Raw genomic sequence first — 6,190 nt, 5'->3', positions numbered from 1 at the left:
CCACACTATCTACCAAGAGAGTTCTCATCTATATTATTCATAGCTGTCTATTTACCACCACAAACCAATGCTGTCACTAAGACCGCACTCAACCAGCTGTAATAGGCCATAAGCAAACAAGAAAATGCTCATCCAGAAGTGGCACTCCTAGTGGCTGGGGACTTTAATGCAGGCAAACTTAAATCCGTACCTCATTTCTACCAGCATGTCACATGTGCAACCAGAGGAAAAAGAACTCTAGATCACCTTTACTCCACACACAGAGCTGCATACAAGCTCTCACTCACCCTCCATTTGGCAAATCTGACCATAATTCTATCCTCCTGATTCCTGCTTACAAGCAAAAACTAAAGCAGGAAGTACCAGTGACTCGCTCAATACGGAAGTGGTCAGACGACATGGATGCTACAGGACTGTTTTGCTAGCACAGACAGGAATGTTTTCCGGGACTCATCCAATGGCATTGAGGAGTATACCACCTCAGTCATCGGCTTCATCAATAAATGCATCGACGACGTCGTCCACACAGTGACCGTACGTACATATCCCAACCAGAAGCCATGAATTACAGGCAACATCCGCATCGAGCTAAAGGCTAGAGCTGCCGCTTTCAAGGAGCAGGACACTAATCCGGATGCTTATAAGAAATCCTGCCATGCCCTCAGATGAACCATCAAACAGGCAAAGCGTCAATACAGGATTAAGATTGAATCCGACTACTAATCCGGCTCTGACGCTCGTCGGATGTGGCAGCGCTTGAAAACTATTATGGACTACAAAGGGAAACCCAGCCATGAGCTGCCCAGTGACGCGAGCCTACCAGATATGAGCTAAATGCCTTTTATGCTCGCTTCGAGGCAAGCAACAGTGAAGCATGCATGAGAGCACTAGCTATTCCGGACGACTGTGTGATCACGCTCTCGGTATGGGCCAGACGGATTACCAGGACGTGTACTCAAAGCATGCGCAGACCAACTGGCAAGTGTCTTCACTGACATTTTCAACCTCTCCCTGACCGAGTCTGTAATACCTACATGTTTCAAGCAGACCACCATAGTCCCTGTGCCCAAGGAAGTGAAGGTAACCTGCCTAAATGATTACCTCCCCGTAGCACTCACATTGGTAGCCATGAAGTGCTTTGAAAGGCTTGTCATGGCTTACATCAACAACATCATCCCGCATACAAAAGGAACACCTATGTGAGAATGCTGTTGACTACAGCTCAGGGTTCAACACCATAGTGCCCACAAAGCTCATCACTAAGCTAAGGACCCTGGGAGTAAACACCTCCCTCTGCAACGGGATCTTGGACTTCCTGACGGGCCGCCCCCAGGTGGTAAGAGTAGGCAATAACACGTCTGCCACGCTGATCCTCAACACTGGTGCCCCTCAGGGGTGCATGCTTTGTCCCTTCCTATACTCCCTGTTCACCCACAACTGCGTGGCCAAACACGACTCCAACACCATCATCAAGTTTGCTGACTACACAACAGTGGTAGGCCTGCTTACCAACAATGATGAGACAGCCTATAGGGAGTAGGTCAGAGACCTTCCAGTGTGGTGCCAGGACAACAACCTCTCCCTCAATGTAAGCAAGACAAAGGAACTGATCGTAGACTACAGGAAAAGAGCCGAACAGGCCCCCATTAACATCGACGGGACTGAGCGGGTCGAGAGTTTCAAGTTCCTTGATGTCCACATCACCAACAAACTATCATGGTCCAAACACACCAAGACAGTCGTGAAGAGGGCACGACAAAACCTTTTCCCCCTCATGAGACTGAAAAGATTTGGCATGGGTCCCCAGATCCTCAAAAAGTTCTACAGCTGCACCATCGAGAGCATCCTGGCACCATCCAGAGCATCCTGACCGGTTGCATTACCGCATGGTTGGGGCAAATGCTCAGCATCTGACCGTAAGGCGCTACAGAGGGTATTGCGTACGGCCCAGTACATCACTGGGTCCAAGCTTCCTGCCATCTAGGACCTATATACTCCGCAGTGTCAGAGGAAAGCTCCAGTTATCGAAGTCATAGACTGTTCTCTCTGCTACCGCACGGCAAGCGGTACTAGAGCGCCAAGTCTAGGACCAAAAGGATCCTTAACAGCTTCTACCCTCAAGCCATAAGACTGTTGAACAATTCATAAAATGGCCACCCGGACTATTTACATTGATCCTCCCATTTGTTTTTACACCGCTGCTACTTACTGTTCATTATCTATGCATAGTCACTTTACCCCTACATACATTAACAAATGACCTCAACTAACCTGTACCTCCACACATTCTCGGTACCGGTACCCCCTGTATATAGCCTTGTTATCCTCTATGGGCTAGGTGGGACGCTTGCGTCCCACCTACGTAACAGCCACTGGCAGCCTGTGGCGCGATTTTCAAAACCTTAAAAATCCTATTACTTCAATTTCTCAAACATATGACTATTTTACAGCTATTTAAAGACAAGACTCTCGTTAATCTAACCACACTGTCCGATTTCAAAAAGGCTTTACAACGAAAGCAAAACATTAGATTATGTCAGCAGAGTACCAAGCCAGAAATAATCAGACACCCATTTTTCAAGCCAGCATATAATGTCACCAAAACCCAGAAGACAGCTAAATGCAGCACTCACCTTTGATGATCTTCATCAGATGACAACCCTAGGACATTATGTTATACAATACATGCATGTTTTGTTCAATCAAGTTCATATTTATATCAAAAAACAGCTTTTTACATTAGCATGTGACGTTCAGAACTAGCATACCCCCCGCAAACTTCCGGGAATTCGCTAACATTTTACTAAATTACTCACGATAAACGTTCACAAAAAGCATAACAATTATTTTAAGAATTATAGATACAGACCTCCTCTATGCACTCGATATGTCCGATTTTAAAATAGCTTTTGGTGAAAGCACATTTTGCAATATTCTAAGTACATAGCCCAGGCATCACGGGCTCGCTATTTAGACACCCGGCAAGTTTAGCACTCACCATAATCATATTTACTATTATAAAAGTTTGATTACCTTTTGTTGTCTTCGTCAGAATGCACACCCAGGACTGCTACTTCAATAACAAATGTTGGTTTGGTCCAAAATAATCCATCGTTATATCCGAATAGCGGCGTTTTGTTCGTATGCGTTCCAGACACTATCCGAAATAGTAAAGAAGTGTCGCGCGCATGGCGCAATTCGTGACAATAAAATTCTAAATATTCCATTACCGTACTTCGAAGCATGTCAACCGCTGTTTAAAATCAATTTTTACGACATTTTTCTCGTAGAAAAGCGATAATATTCCGACAGGGAATCTCCTTTTCGGCAAACAGAGGAAAAAATCCCAAAGGCGGGGGCGGTCGGGTCACGCGCATAAGCCCAGTGTCCCTTGATCGGCCACTTGAGAAAGGCGATAATGTGTTTCAGCCTGGGGCTGGAATGACGACATTCTGTTTTTTCCCGGGCTCTGAGCGCCTATGGACGACGTGGGAAGTGTCACGTTAGAGCAGAGATCCTTAGTAAATGATAGAGATGGAAAAGAAGTTCAAGAAATGGTCAGACAGGCCACTTCCTGTAAAGGAATCTCTCAGGTTTTGACCTGCCATTTGAGTTCTGTTATACTCACAGACACCATTCAAACAGTTTTAGAAAATTTAGGGTGTTTTCTATCCATATGTAATAAGTATATGCATATTCTAGTTACTGGGTAGGAGTGGTAACCAGATTAAATCGGGTATGTTTTTTATCCAGCCGTGTCAATACTGCCCCCTAGCCCTAACAGGTTATTGTTTTTTTATTGTGTTACTTTTTATTATTTTTTACTTTCGTTTATTTGGTAAATATTTTCTTAACTCTTTCTTGAACTGTGTTGTTGGTTAAGGGCTTGTTAGTAAGCATTTCACGGTAAGGTTGTATTCGGCGCATGTGATAAATAAAGTTGCGGTGTGTCTGTCTGGCTCCTGAGTGGCAATGACCTCACATGTGGATGGATGTTATAGCAGTGCAAAAGGAGGGGGTCTTACTCACTGTCTGACTGGTGCTGTTATGGGATCATAGCTTACTGCTTATATCACTTGACATGTGTGTTCTGTTTGGTAACATACTGTATGTCTGATTTTGGTCCTTTAACATTTTGTGATTATGTTGTCAACACAAGATACCTTTGAATAATTAGATACATGTGGATCATCAGAAGGGAAGGGTTGAATGCTGAAGAGATAGAGAGGACATTCTGGTCCTAATCTGCATACTGTAGTCAAATCTGTGATGAATGCATGTTTCATGTGTTATGGGAAAAATCCTTGTCTTTTGAATGTACCAGTTATGTCAATAGAAACAAGAGAACTCAAGCGTTAAATTACTCATTATCATGTCTTCGCATGACATGCTGCATTTGCATATCTAATCATGATAAGTCTGATGTGCCCTTGGAGGAGAGGTGTGAGATGGTCCCATGATGCCGAGGGTCTACTGTCCCTCACATCACAGTGTGCCAGTTCTTATTATAGCTCATACCATACGGCACACTTCCTTCTAAGACTTGGAAAGCAATCAAAGAACTAGTGATTTTCATTGGAATGGGAAACTAGGGATGGAAGGCAGTCCAAGAGCCTATATGGTGTCAAATAAACACAAAGGCATTGCTTGATGAAGCACATACAGTATTTGAAGCACCTTTTTTAATGAAAATTCTAATGAGAGTTCTTCATCTGTAAAATTGACATGTAGGGGTTGCATGTAGGCCTAGGCTACACTACGTTTCCAGGAAAGAAAGTATTTATCAATATCCATCCTAATGAATATTGCCCACTGTGTATTTAATTTGTTATATGAATTCAATATTTTGAAAGACATTGCTCATAGGTTAGAGGAATGCAAAAAAATGCAGTTATGGAGCAGCTCTTTTGATAGCAAACTATGACTTGTCCACAGTGGTAGACTTGTGTGGAAACTTCTATGGTTACTTATGATTATCACTGACTAAATTTAGATTTGATAAGTAGATTTATGTGGCCCTCGACATACTCCAATGCATAATTTACTCAAACATGTTGGCCCTTAGTTGTCACAGTGTTTGTTAATTCCTCTTTGAGGATTCAACTTCTATTTATTATAATCTGACAATAATACATTGCTGTATACCATCTCTGTTTGAATATGAAGTGGAAGTAACTGTACAGATGAGGATCTTAATTTGATCACCCTGTTGCAGGAGAACTTTCCTGCAATGCAGAAAATGTAAAACGTGTAGTGTATTTGAGGTTTAAAAAGGCTTCGGAAGTTTGTAATTTCCACTTTGAAATTTCAGACTTAATTTTCCCTTATGAAAAATGTATCAACCCCTACAAAAATGTCCATTAATTAAAATCCACATAATAATTCACATTTCCTGTTGCTGCAGGATTATTTCCCTGCTGTAGCAAAATGGCTAAAATGAAGATCCTCGACATCTGTATCTCTGGAGCTCTGGCACAGTTTTTCCTTCTGATAAATTCCAGTCCTTTTCTTAGGCTGTGTGTATGTTCTACTCATTGTTTTCTATTAGGCAACTTCATAGCACAACGTGTCAGTACCAACCATGATTCAGATGGTGAATTCCACTATCTTAAAACAGGCTTGTATCTCCTAATAGAGCTGAGTGGAGTGGAGAGGCCGTGTGCAGCCTGCCCATCTGTATGTGAGAGAGTGAATTACATAGTTCATTCCTGGTAAGTGTGATAATGGGGAGAAGCATTTACAAGACAATTTGCTTAATTCTCCATCATCTAATGTCCTCTCTCTGTCGCTGTGCGTTGTCTAATGCTTTTGCCTTTGTATTTTTCTCAAGGTGGATGGTGCAGGCAATAGTAAGAGAAAACATGTAGCACACAGCCACTCACACAGACATCCAGCAACTCACACAGACACCCAGCCTCTCACACAGACACCCAGCCACTCACACAGGCACCCAGCCTCTCACACAGGCACCCAGCCTCTCACACAGGCACCCAGCCTCTCACACAGGCACACACATAGGCACCCAGCCACTCACACAGGCACCCAGCCACTCACACAGGCACACACTCAGGCACCCAGCCACTCACACAAGCACACACATAGGCACCCAGCCACTCACACAGGCACTCACTCAGGCACCCAGCCACACACACAGGTACACACTCAGGCACCCAGCCACTCACACAGGCAC

This window comes from Salmo salar, chromosome ssa10, assembly GCF_905237065.1.
Source record: "Salmo salar chromosome ssa10, Ssal_v3.1, whole genome shotgun sequence".
Classification (NCBI taxonomy): Eukaryota; Metazoa; Chordata; class Actinopteri; order Salmoniformes; family Salmonidae; genus Salmo; species Salmo salar.
Note: the sequence above shows the minus strand (reverse complement) of the source record.